The 13,120-nt window shown below is 45.7% G+C and overlaps 1 protein-coding gene across 3 annotated transcripts in view; it reads right to left on the bottom strand.

Annotated features, from left to right (window-relative positions):
- AFG2B (AFG2 AAA ATPase homolog B) overlaps window positions 1-12,779 on the bottom strand; it is a 201,594-nt gene extending 188,815 nt beyond the window's left edge. For all 3 annotated transcript variants that reach the window (XM_069222523.1, XM_069222522.1, XM_069222524.1), the window contains exon 1: window positions 12,588-12,779. The gene's annotated coding sequence lies outside the window, so the exon portion shown is untranslated. The remainder of the gene's footprint in view (window positions 1-12,587) is intronic.
- Window positions 12,780-13,120: the final 341 nt, after the last annotated feature.

Genomic DNA, 13,120 nt, shown 5'->3' with positions numbered 1-13,120 from the left:
TTAACACTTCATCATTAAAACAACCGTAAAAACGTATTTTAAGGTGCACACACACACACACCAACCATTTTCTATCATAAGTCACATATTATTTTCTTGATGGTGCAAATTTGCAGTATTATAAAGTGCAGGTTTTGGGAAAACAAACCTCCCAGGGAGGTGAGAATCCATATACAAAGTTAAAATCGCTCCTGGGCAAAAAATACAACACTAAATGCCGGTTTTACAAAAACAAATCTGTTAAAAAAGTAAAAATGCTGAGACATAATCAAGTTCTTACTGAGCGGGGAATGATAACTACATGTGTAAGGTACTTCAATATGCTAAATTTAACCATACTACTTTCGTATTGTCAGTGTTTCTCTTATAAAATTTAAAATTGCATAACAAATTTCAGAAAACTTAAGCAAATACAAATAATTCGAAAATGGACGACGTGCCCGCAGAATAAGTAGCCAAAACCTTATAAAGTGCACAAAACAATATAAAATGCATTGCAGATTGATTGGACCAGTTATTACAAGGAAATGGGGCGAGGTTATCAGGCCACCCACATTGGCTTGTAAAGGCTACCAAAAAGCGAACAATGCCCAAGCGAAACCCAGTTAAATAAAATCTACATTGCGAGTTCAGAAATAAAGGTAAATAAAACTGCAGTTGATTATTAGAAAAGCTTGTATTGCCCAGGCTCAGTGAAATTTGCTTACTTGGTAATTGTTGATGACATAAACTTGCCCTTGAGAGATATGTGGACCTAATTATAAGTTTAGCTTCAGAAGGCATTTTAAGAGGATTGTTAAAAAACACACACAACCCTAAATCCCCCAAAACACGTTTTAAGTATCCCAAACAAGGGGTCGTCTCAGCCTTTGCCATGTAAGACAGTCTGTAATAACAGATCTCGAAAAATCTAAGTCAGGGGAAAGCCAGATTTTGGCCCACAGCAGCAGGGAAGCCAGAATAATACGATCCTCAGTGTATTCCATGCCTAATTCTGAGTGGCAAAAATGAGTCAAAGCACACTTTTGATCAACAGCCTCCTAATAAAAGTATTCTCTGTGATGTGCACCTTATTACAACTACCAAGGACCCACACACCTGCCCCATAAGTGGCAAAAGAAAAACATTTTGCTTTGTAAAGCATTAGCAGCTCTGACAGGTTTCTGGCCCAATTTCGGTGCAAAGAGAAAGAGGGCCTCTACCGCTCTACTCATCTGTTTTTAAAGTCAATAGAGGTTCCCATGATAACTGTTTATTAAAGAGAATCCACAAGTAGGAGAAACTTATTTTGGACTTTAGCAATGATATTGCCCTGTACCCCAAACAGTTTTGACTTTCGACTTGGGGCCACATACCATAACGAAAGACTTATTGTGATTCACTTTTAAATCGACAAACGTGACAAAGGCATCAATGTTTTTTTGGAGACTCATCGCTGTGCTTGCTAATAGGACAGCATTATCAACATAAAGGAGTATAGGAATAAAATTACCTCAAATTTTCAGGTAATCCAGTTTCTTTTCCAATAAACCTGTGCAGGAAAGTGCCACTGTTGGCATGGTTACCCCTCCCCCCACACACTTTTTGCCTAGTGTTGATGCCAACTTTGATTGAAAGTGTGCTGGGACACAGCCCCAGCACCAGTGTTCTTTCCCAAAAAACTGTACCTGTTTCCACAACTGCCACAACCATGGCACACAGTTAAGACCCTTGTAAAAGGTACCCTTGGTAACAAGGGCCCTGTGGCCAGGGAAGGTCTCTAAGGGCTGCAGCATGTATTATGCCACCCTAAGGGACCCCTCACCAAGCACATGTACACTGCCTTGGAGCTTGTGTGTGCTGGTGGGGAGAAAAATACAAGTGCGACATGGCACCCCTCTCAGGGTGCCATGCCCACAATCCACTGTCTGTGGCATAGACATCACCCGTCTTGCAGGCCTTACAGCCCTAAGGCAGGGTGCACTATACTACAGGCGAGGGCATAGCTGCATAAGCAGAATGCCCCTACAGTGTCTCAGTCCTTCCTTAGACACTGTAAGTGCAGTGTAGCCATTTTGAGTATACGGTCTGGGAGTTTGTCATTACAAACTCCACAGCTCCATAATGGCTTCACTGAATACTGGGAAGTTTAGTATCAATCTTCTCAGCACAATAAACCCACACGGATGCCAGGGTGGGATTTATTGAAAAATACACACAGACAGCATCTTAAAGATGCCCCCTGTATGTTAGCCAAACTGCTAGTGTAGGACTGACCGGTCTGTGCCAGCCTGCCACCTTCAGACAAGTTTCTGACCATATGGGGTGAGTGCCTTTGTGCACTCTGTAGTCAGAAACAAAGCCTGTCCTGGGTAGAGGTGCTTCACACCTCCCCCTACAGGTACTGTAACACCTAGCGGTGAGCCTTAAAGGCTCAAGCCTTGGATTACAGTGCCCCAAGGCACTTCAGCTAGTGGAGGTGCCCGCCCCCAGGACAAAGCCCCACTTTTGGCGGCAAGTACGGTGGGAAAATTAGGGAAAACAGGGAGGAGTGACCACCCCAGCCAGTACAACCCCTAAGGTGTCCAGAGCTGAGGTGACCCCCCCTCCCTGCAGAATCCTCCATCTTGGTTTGGAGGACAGGGACCAATGAGATTAGGTTTGTGCCCCCGTCCCTAAAGGGAGTGGGCACAAGGAGGGTGTAGCCACCCTCAGGGACAGTAGCCATTGGCTACTGCCCTCTGACCCCTAAAACGCCCCTAAATCTTGGAATTAAGGGCCTCCCTGAATCCAACTCACCAGATTAGCGCGACTTGACAAGAAGGACTGCTTAGCTGAAACCCCCAGCGGAAAAGAAGGAAAATGACAACTGCTTTGGCCCCAGTCCTAACGGCCTGTCTCCTGCTTCAGAGAACCTCCAAAAGGATAGCGACGCATACAGCGGGACCAGTGACCTCTGACAAGCTCCAGAGGACTGCCCTCCACCAAAAAAGGACAAAGAACTCCTGTGGACAGTGGCCCTGTTGAAGAAGAAACCAACAACCAAGGACATCCACCTCACTCTGAATGCGTGAGTCCTAACCACTCTGCACCCGACGCCCACAGCCCATGTCCAAGTGGTCCCCCAGGTGATTCCGAGCACATGCCCACACTGGGTTGACCTCTCCACCTCTCCATGACGACGTCTGCAGAGGGAATCCCGAGGACCCCCCTGACCACGAAAGCTTCAAAGATATCCGACGCCAAAGGACCCACTGCACCTGCATCCCCCATGTTCAGCAGGCAACCCTCCTCCCTGTCCAACTGGGGTTGTGCCCGAGACATCCCCCTGGATCTTGTCTGCAGCTTCTGAGTGACCCCCGGGGACCCCTCACAGACCAGCATTGGAAACCTGATGTCCTGTTTGCACCCTGCACCCGGCCGCCCCTATGCCGCTGAGGGTAAGTGTTTTAGTGCCTACTTGTGGCCCCTCCAGAGCTCCTCTAATCTCCCCTGGTCTGCCCTCCGAGTCGGGGGTACTTACCTGCAAGCAGACCTGATTCTGAGCGCTCCCTGTTTCCATAGGAGCCCAAGTTAAAATTGCTTTTCTTTGACCTCTGCTTCAGGCCGGCCCGTGTTGCTGGTGGTGGGTGTTTGGGTTAACTTGAACCCCAACCAGTGGACTTCCTAAAACCCTGAGACTGAAACTGTAAATGTTGCACTTACCTGCAAATCTAACTAATATTTCTTCCCCCCGGGAACTGTTTCTGAAAATTGCACTGTGTCCATTTTTAAAAGATTATTGCTAATAATTCAAAAACGGTATAACTTATCGATTTCAAAGTACTATTGATACATGTGTGAAATACGAATCTATTGAAGTACTTACCTGCAATTTGAATCTTGTGGTTCTCAAAATAAATTAAGAAAATATATTTTGGCTATATAAAAACCTTTGATCTGGAGGTAAGTCATTGTGTGTGTGCTTCTGCCATTGTCTGTGTGTGTACAACAAATGCTTTGCACTACCCCTTGAAAAGCCTAACTGCTCGGCCACACTACCATAAAAGAGAGCATTAGTATTATCTACTTTAGCCTCTGTTAAGCTTCTGGGTAACCCCTGTACTCCGTGCACACTATAATTCATTTTGATATAGGATATACAGAGACAGCTTCCTACAACCTGCCTCTAGGCCATTCGTGTAATTAAGAAACAGAAAAGTGGCAAAAATGCAGCCCTGGTGGACTCCTTCCGTCAAAGATATCGAATGTGTTTTCTACCGTCAGTGCCATATCGAATTCTAACCATGTGGTTGGAGTGTAATCTTCATAGGAGGATGACTAGGGGCTCCTCAACCCCCATGTCTTCTATCATACTCGACAATCTGTTGCGCTTAACGGTCAATAAGTCCATTAAGGCTAGATGTAAGGAGCTCTTCATGGACTTGGTGTTCCTACTAACGATCAGCGACAGATTAAGGCATTGTTCTTTCATGCCCTTTCACCGCCTAAAGCCAAATTGTAATTCAGAAAGCACATTCTTAGCCGAGGCCCACACCTCTAGCCGAGCCAATATTACCCTACCCATGACTTTGATGGTGGCATCAATTAATGATATTAGCCTATAAAAGGCTTGATTATTTCTGTCCCCATTATTAAAGATAAGAACCACCATAGCCTTTTTCCAAGAAGTAGGCAGAGGACCTATAAGAGAGGCTCTGAAAATTTTAGTTGACAGGATTGCCCCAAAAACTGAGATTATCCGTAACAAGATCAAGCGGTACCCCATCAGGTTTGGGAGCTTTAAGGCAAACACCCTGGGTTATGGCATCCGCTACATCACTTATTGAAATGGACAGACTGAACTGTACAGCTTGATCCACATTATGGATCATATTGAAATCCTTATCTTCCTGATTCACAGCTTTATTCGAAGGGTTAAAGATGCATGAAAAATGTGCCATCCATGCCTTCCCTGAAATCAGAAAGTCCAATTTATGATCAGGGGCCTCAGAGAACAAAGGACGATTGATGATGTCCCAAACTTTTGTGTGTCCTTCAATGTCGCTGCTACCAACAAATCCAACCATGCCTCTCTCCTAAAGTCAACTTTCCTCTGAGATGTTACTGGTTTATAATTCATCCTACCTGTCTTGATTAGCTCTTTATTCCTAGGAATAGTGTGAAGGGCTCTTTTTATCTCCATATTGGATTTGGTACGCCCACTATTAAACATTGTGCAGGGAAGGCATTGCTAAAAGGACTTTTCACCAAAAAGGCAGATGAAATGGCTGTACATAGCAATTCAAAATCCCGCACATGCACCACTGGGACCTCCTCTACCATCAAACAACTGCTAATAAATTCAAAATTCTCGCTCATAACTTTATGCTGGAGGGCCTGCGTATTTATCTTTTCCCATTTAACCCTTAAACCTTTACTCATGGTTATAACGTATAGCGGGACCAATACTCTTCTCCATACCTGCTCTTAGGAATAAATTAAAATGCACCACGAAAGGGTTATGGTACCTAGCACAGCTTGTTAAAATGGTAAAATCCCCAACAAGAAAACTATAAATTCTAGAAATTAACATAAAATCAATTGTGCTCGCATGACATCCCCCTACATTAGTCGAGCAGTGATTAATGGGAACATCAACACAATCACTTAGAGGAATCAACTCGTTAGAGATCAAGATACCATTTAACTCCTCCCCATATGTCGAATGAGTAAAATGTGCCATTTGTTGGCCATTCTCTTTTTCCACCCCACATACATGTGTATCACTTAGATTACAAAGTGTACTGTTAAAATCCCCAAACCATAAAATACATAGTGGATGTTTAGATAGTTCCTTTCCTTATTTTTTCTTGCAGGTTTTTCACCACCTGTGAATTACGGTGATCAAATATATTATGATAAAAATGTACACAGAAGGAGTTGGTGAGCCAAGTTCTGAAGCCCCAACGGACCTGGTAAAGACAATCACGCGCAGCTGGCTAAATTATGCACCTCCCGCCGCTTAGATGACGTTGGTGGCTCGCCTCTAGCTGCGGGCCGTGTGGGAAGCCGAGTTCTGAAGGAGCCCCCGTCCCGGTGTAGGCAAGTCATGTATTCAGAACTAAGCCATCTATTATGACCTATTCCTCTTCTCACAAGTTCTGTGGCCCCCTGACAATGAGACGTTTCAGCAATCTGAATTGTATCACAAGGGACGGGAGTAATATGGTCTTTAAATTACATGCATTGTTGGTCGCCTCATTTTTCGGTGAAGGGAAAGTGATTACCATTATCCAAAAATAGCCCAGTGGCAATGTGCTATGAGGAGTGGGTAGAAGACAGAGGATTATGGCAAGAAGGAGTGTGCATGCAGGCTGTAGAAAAAATAATTGAACTTCAAAAGAAGATCTAACACACATCCAAAGCACTAAAGGAGTGCAGGAGTTAGGTTTGGGTACTCTGCTGGGGCCAGGGCTTTAAGTGGGACGGGTCCTGTCGGTGCTCAGCACCAGCAGTTCTCAAAAGCGGGGGCTGAGATGGTCTCTATCAAGCTCTCCCTTATTGCAACCCACCCTCGAGATAAAAAAAATATTTCGTTTTTTTCAATTTCTTTATTAACTTTTCAAATGACTAACAGTAATGGACATGTTATGACAGTAGCATTGTACAGTATAGATACTTACACCAGCCCAGTATACATTTCACAGATCATTACTTTATAGCCCCCAGTGTGAGTCTAAGTTTCACCCCATCGGGCAGGTTACAGCGATCATCAATACAACTGGTATGTGTTGAAGTTCTTTTTAGCCCATTCCTAAAATTATCAGAGGAAATAAGCAACATAGTACTAGACAACTCCATATCTAACATTGTTAACACCACCAAATATAGGCCCTCATTACAACCCTGGCGGTACGAGACCGCCAGGGCTGAAATGACAGAAGCACCGCCAACAGGCTGGCGGTGCTTCCCTGGTCATTACGACCGCGGCGGAAGCGCTACGGTCACACCGCCGGGGCCGGCGGTTTCCCGCCACAATGGCCACGGCGGTAGTAATCCACCAGGGCAGCGCTGCAGGGGATTACGAGTCCCCCTACCGCCAGCCTTTTCCTGTCGGTTTCAAACCGCCAGGAAAAGGCTGGCGTTACGGGGAGTCGCTGGCCCCCTGACAGGGCATAGCAGACAGTGAAAAGCGCGACTGGTGCAGCTGCACCCGTCGCACGGCCGCAACACCGCCAGCTCCTGTGTTGCGGCCGAGATCCCCGCTGGGCCGGCGGGCGGAAACTAGGTTTCAGCCCGCCAGCCCAGCGGGGATCTCCAAATGAGCGCGGCGGGGGCATGGCTGGATTGGCGGCCGCCAGGCGGTCCGATCTTGGTTGGCGGCTGAGGGCCATAGTCATTGACATGTCCACCACAAGGCCCCCCACAAGCTGCCAGTCATCTAGCAGGTCAAAATTTAATATACTGTATTAGGAACTGTCTAGGGTTCTCTCTTATCACTCACAGAATGTGAAGTCTCTGGTTATTGTTTGTCCCTCTCTCGACCCCAACCCCCAAGCCTGTTAAAACATTATTCAGTTGTCTCAGTCTGGTTTCCCTCAGTGGATTCCAATAGCACCTGTGTGTCAGTACTCCCAGGCAGTAAGTCATCTGCCACCCTCTTGCTCCAGTGGGTTATCCGCATATGTGCTTTCTCAGCGCCAGCCCACTCCAGCATGTCCTTTCTCCAGTGCTCTGTGCAGGAGGTCTAGCACTCATCCAGCCTATCCCAATCCGCCGTTTAGCCGCTATAAACCCTAGCGTCGCAACGCGCCCACTCAGCTTCCTCTTCAGGTTATCTGGGAGGAGTCCCAACATGCACTGTTTAATTGTGTACTAAACTTCCTAGCGTGTAGTGTGCTTAAGGAGTTGCAATAAAGCCTTACAGTCCACTGCTATGTCCGGGCAGTGCCATACTATGTGTATAAAGTCTGCCAAAGGTGTGCTGCACCTAGCACAATTCTGGGATCTGTTTGGATATTTGGTATGGAGCCTTTTAGGGGAGAGATACGCCATTCGTACCATATAGTATTGGGTCAACTTAGAAACATCGAGTTAAGCAACACCATGAGGTTTTTTTAAGTCAGTCCCTGGATGTAAGGGGCTCGTCGCACACACATGCTGCCAAGTTTCCTCTATTTTTAGTAGAGCCAATTGTCTATCTGCACGGTATACGTGAGTTATAAACCTGCGGCCACATGCCACTGAGAGCATGGTCACTAGTGTGGGCTCAGTGGCCTCCGGAAAGGACGGCCATAACTGTCTTGCTGTGTCCGCTATCTTAGCATATTGGAAAAACTGTATTTTCCACAGCCAATACGTCTTTTGTGTCCTGCAGCGATATAAAGGGGCCTGCTGGACATATGTCTGACAGCATGATACAGCTCCCCACTGTTGATCGCCATTGTCTGTGCTATTTGTTTCGAAGGGTCTCACTATACATAATGATAGTTCTGGGGCATATGACGCACGCCCAATCAACCTCCACACTGCTCTCTCCCAGACATGGCCCAGAAGGCATAGCAGGTGTGGAAATGTATTAGGTATATCCCTCTCTCTCATCATCACGGCTCCAAGTTGATATCCATCATGTGCACTGTCCAGCAGTGTCCTCTCCCAGTTGGGCTCTCCATCCATCCAAAGTATGGCATGTTGAGGTGTGCCGTCAAAGAGTAAAGTTCCAGGTCCAGAACCACCATCCCGCCCCTGTCCCATTCCCTCTTAAGGGTATGAAGGTTCATTCTACAGCATTCCTGCCCAAAGGAGTACTAACAACAAGCGGTCAAGGTCACGGAACACCCTGTGTGGGATGTCATACATCACTCCCTGCATGACATATAAACATTGAGGCAGGACCACCATTTTTTGTAAGTTCTATCTTCCCCATTAGTGAGAACTATAGCGTGTGCCAGAAGGCAATAAAGTGGCGCAGATTAAAGATTTTGTGTCCCACATTCAATTTATATGCTTGTTGTTCCCCGTAGGTGATGTGTATCCCAAGGTATTTGGTGCTATCCGCCTTCCACAGCAATCCAGCATCATGTCAGTGGTCCATCGACAATCCCTTATGTCGACCAAGTGGTAAGAGGGCCGATTTGGTACTGTTAACCCTTAGTCTCGAAAATTCCCAGAACTTGCGTAGGACATTGAGCAGGATCGGGCCGATATGTCAGGTTGGCGCAGATAAAACATGGCACTGTCTGCATACAGTGACACCACATGCACCGAGCAGCCAACCCACACGCCCCAGCTGTGTCATGCAAGTCGAGACGACAAGCCAGTTGCTCCATCACTAGGGCAAAGATCAAGGGGGACAATGGACAGCCCTGGTGTGTTCTCCTACTGTAATAGGATCTCTGCCCACACGTGATCCCTAGTTCGTACCCTCGCCTTCAGGCAGCTATAAGGCAGCATAAACCCATGGCATTACATTTAGACTCAGTCCCATCTTGTCCAAGTCCTGTCATATATAATCCCATTGTACTCTGTCAAAAGCTTGTTCTACATCTAAAAAGGCAAGTGCATGGGGATCATTCTCCGGTTCAGGTGCATGTAAGATATGTGACAAATGGTGCAGGTTTCGTAGCGTATTCTGATGCAATATAAATCCTGACTGATCCGCATGGACCACGTAGGGGAGACAGAGCAAGTCTAGCCCCCAAAATATGGCTAAGGATTTTCTGATCCAAATTTAACATGGAAAGCGGTTGATAAGGGCCCATCTCCAGGAGGTCCTTGCCAGGTTTCAGTATTAAGACTATGTGCGCTTCCCTCATTGAGTCCTGAAGGCATCCCCTCTCCAACGCCTCAGCGTACACCGGTAACAACCTATCCACAAGAGTCCCTGAAAAGGCCTTATAAAATTCTGCAACAAACCCGTCTCCCCTAGGTGACTTGGCTGTTTTCAAGGCAGCCACCAACCCTATCAATCCCTGTTGAGGTAACTGCGCCCACAGCTGGACACAGTCTTCCATAGAGAGACACGGCAATGGTCTAAGTGCAAAACTTGTCTGTATTGCATTTAAAGATCTAATTAAGCATGCCAAGAGGCGGTCCGCCTTGTCATCCTCCATATACCACCTCCTTCATCCAGTATGTCAAATATGTTTCTCCAGGTGGTCTCACAGTTCACAAACCCTATGTCATCTGTGCCAGTCCCACAAGGCTGTATGATTACTGAAGAGGGCCCGCTCGAGAGTCTCCTGTTGCGTCAAATCGTTTTCTAACGTGTTGCGTATACCAACTGTAGTCACCATGCACACCCCACTAAGCACCACTTTCATGGCGTCCTACTCTGTCACCCTGCTACCCGTACTTTCCCAATTATGTTCAAAATATTTGATCAGGGCGTCCCAGTGCGTATCTTGAAACACCTGATCGGTCAAGGTGTCAGCATGGAGTCTCTACAATGGTACCCTCAGCATTTGACGCTCTAGTAAATATGTGAGCATCAGGGGCGAGCGATCTGATATACAGCGGGCCAGATAGTGTACATCTACCACCATATGTATAGCTTCCAAGTGGATAAATAAAATGGTCAAGCCGGCTATGTATGTTCGCTGTTAGGATATAAAATGAATATACCATGAATATGCTTGTCTATGTGGGTGTTGCCACCGCCATGTCAGTAAGCCCCAACCCCGTCAGTGTTTGTAACAATGCCGATGTCATGCAGGTTTTGTGTCCTCAGTGGTGGCAACCTATCCAACTGTCCTTCTAAAACACAGTTAAAAGTCACCTGCCATGACTACCTCCTGCATCAGGGACACCGGTGCTGCTGCTAACAATTTACCAGAAAAAGCACCACCGTCTATACTGGGAGCACAGACATCTAGAACACATAACTCTTGTGCATCCGGTATGCCCTCCTAAATAACATATCTTCTGTCAACATCAGTCTGTACCTGGGTGCATTTAAATGGGACCTCAGGGCCACCCATATTAAGGCTCCTCAAGCATATCCAGAATAGGACGCGGCTAATACCTGTCCCCTTCCACTTTCGATATTTAATGCAGTCCCCTGTAAGTGGGATTCCAGAAGATATTGTATTATATACAACAAAGCCAATAGTCCTGGCTTGTTTTAGGTGTAGTGTCAGTTGTTGTATTATCTATCTGGGTGGAATGCCAGACAGAAGCCGCAAAGTACTGGTTAGGCGGTGCACTATGCTAAACATACATTTTTAGCTTATGTGTTTTAAACCACACTCCTTTGAGAGCTTCCTCTCCCCATGTTTTTCATACCACTTAAACCCCTGGCTAGGGCTACTGATTGACTGATAGCAGACACTTTTAAGGGTCTATAACTTCACAGTTGACAACCCTACCAATTTAGAGGCTCCTGCTTATTCTGGCAGTGGTGCAGACTACAGGATGAGTACCACGCTAGCGGTGGGTTTTAAATAACTGCCACCGATTTAAAGGCTCTATTTAGAGGCTCCTGCTGATTTTGGCAGAGGTACAGACTACGGGATAATGAGAACCACCCTAGCTGCGGCTTTTAAATAAATGCTAAATTACGAGCCCAGTTAGCCAGGAAACATAGTATCAACGTTCTGAGAGGCCACAAAGAGTTTTGAAATGCAAGTCTGGTCACTGCTTCTGGGGTTACTGACACTAGTATTGGTGTTAAACACGGTCACAATAATCAAATGTCCGTCATTTAAATATTGTCAAGAATATCTGTTGATGTCACCCTGATCAGAAATCACAGCATAATGTTTGTTTCTGCTATGGATCCCAATTTGCGTGATTTCTTTTGATGTTACTGTTGGGCCAAAAGTTATGTGATGATGTTTCAGATGATGCGATGTGCGAGTTGACTGATTTTGGAACTCGGCAATCCTTCAAACTATGTTAATTAGGTTCAGAAGAAGTGGAGAAGCAAGCAATATAACGTATTCGAAGAGATGAACCGCGTTCCTTCCGTATTAGCTCTTTCATGTAAATAAAAAAGGCACCGAAGGGTTGGTTAACTTCGCTGGAGACATATTCATATTATTCTACCATCATAATACAGCTTCCTCACGTAGCAATAGACTTTCCCCCAATTACATATCACTATAGAACTATATTATATCACAATATAGTTCTCATATTTCGCAACAGATTTTTGCGGATGCATGTATGATTTTGGTATTTGTAGGAAATAAATCAAGCTGAAAGCCCACCCAAGCGCTGCACAGCGTCCAAGGCTTGAGGGATGGGAAGGCGACAGTATGGGAAGCTGCATTTTGATAGGGGATTGGACATTTTATTGTACCATAAGTGGCAAGACGATAGGATTACTGGTATCGTAATACGGTCACATGCTTTTAACAGGGATTAATGGCGTCACAATAAGAATTCTGAGTTGGTAGGTTGCAAAACAAGCAACGTTGTTTTTATATTTTAGCCACCCGGTAAAATACACGAGTTTCAAAATAACCTTCACTAGAGGAGACCTCCCTCCACGTCTCTCACGAAGAAGCCGCAGACTCTAATGATTAAAAAAAACAGAATACGAAAATAAAGACTACACGCAAAATAGTCCCGATCCTTTTAATGCAGATTCATTCACAGCTCTTCAAAAAATGTCATGCACTCACCCCTCCGGACTGGAGTGCTGGAGGAAAGGCGAGCCTTCCCCTTTCCAAAACAAAGTCACAAAACCAAAACAACGTAGGCGGGTTAGGAGAACTCGTGCTTCTCAAAGCGCAGCACCTTTTAGAGATGGCAGAGCAACCACTTCTCTTTTGCAGCAGACACTCTTACCGGGATCACTGCCACTACGGGGGCAGGAAGGACTGCGAAAAAGAAAGACATAGAAAAGGGACCAAAAGAACCACGCTATCCAATTAGGTAGCACGGTTGCCATCTTAGCATGATGATCACCATCGAGTTGAAATAAACTACAAGGCTGCAGAAGTACTTTCAGAAATTGCCAGTAATGTTTACTGTGGTAATGATAAGCCAGTTTTATAATCCTTGACGCTGTTGTTTATCTTGAACATTTGCTCAAGCGGATGTGGCTATGAGCAACATTTTTTATTTTGTTCAAAGTAAAAGATGTTGTCTTCTTTGTAAAGAGGGGCGAGCCAACAAATTAGCAGAGACAGCCGACCCAGAGCCGAGCCAATGA

This window comes from Pleurodeles waltl, chromosome 3_1 (genome assembly GCF_031143425.1).
Source record: "Pleurodeles waltl isolate 20211129_DDA chromosome 3_1, aPleWal1.hap1.20221129, whole genome shotgun sequence".
Taxonomy (NCBI): Eukaryota; Metazoa; Chordata; class Amphibia; order Caudata; family Salamandridae; genus Pleurodeles; species Pleurodeles waltl.
This window is presented reverse-complemented; position numbering and strand designations above follow the sequence as displayed.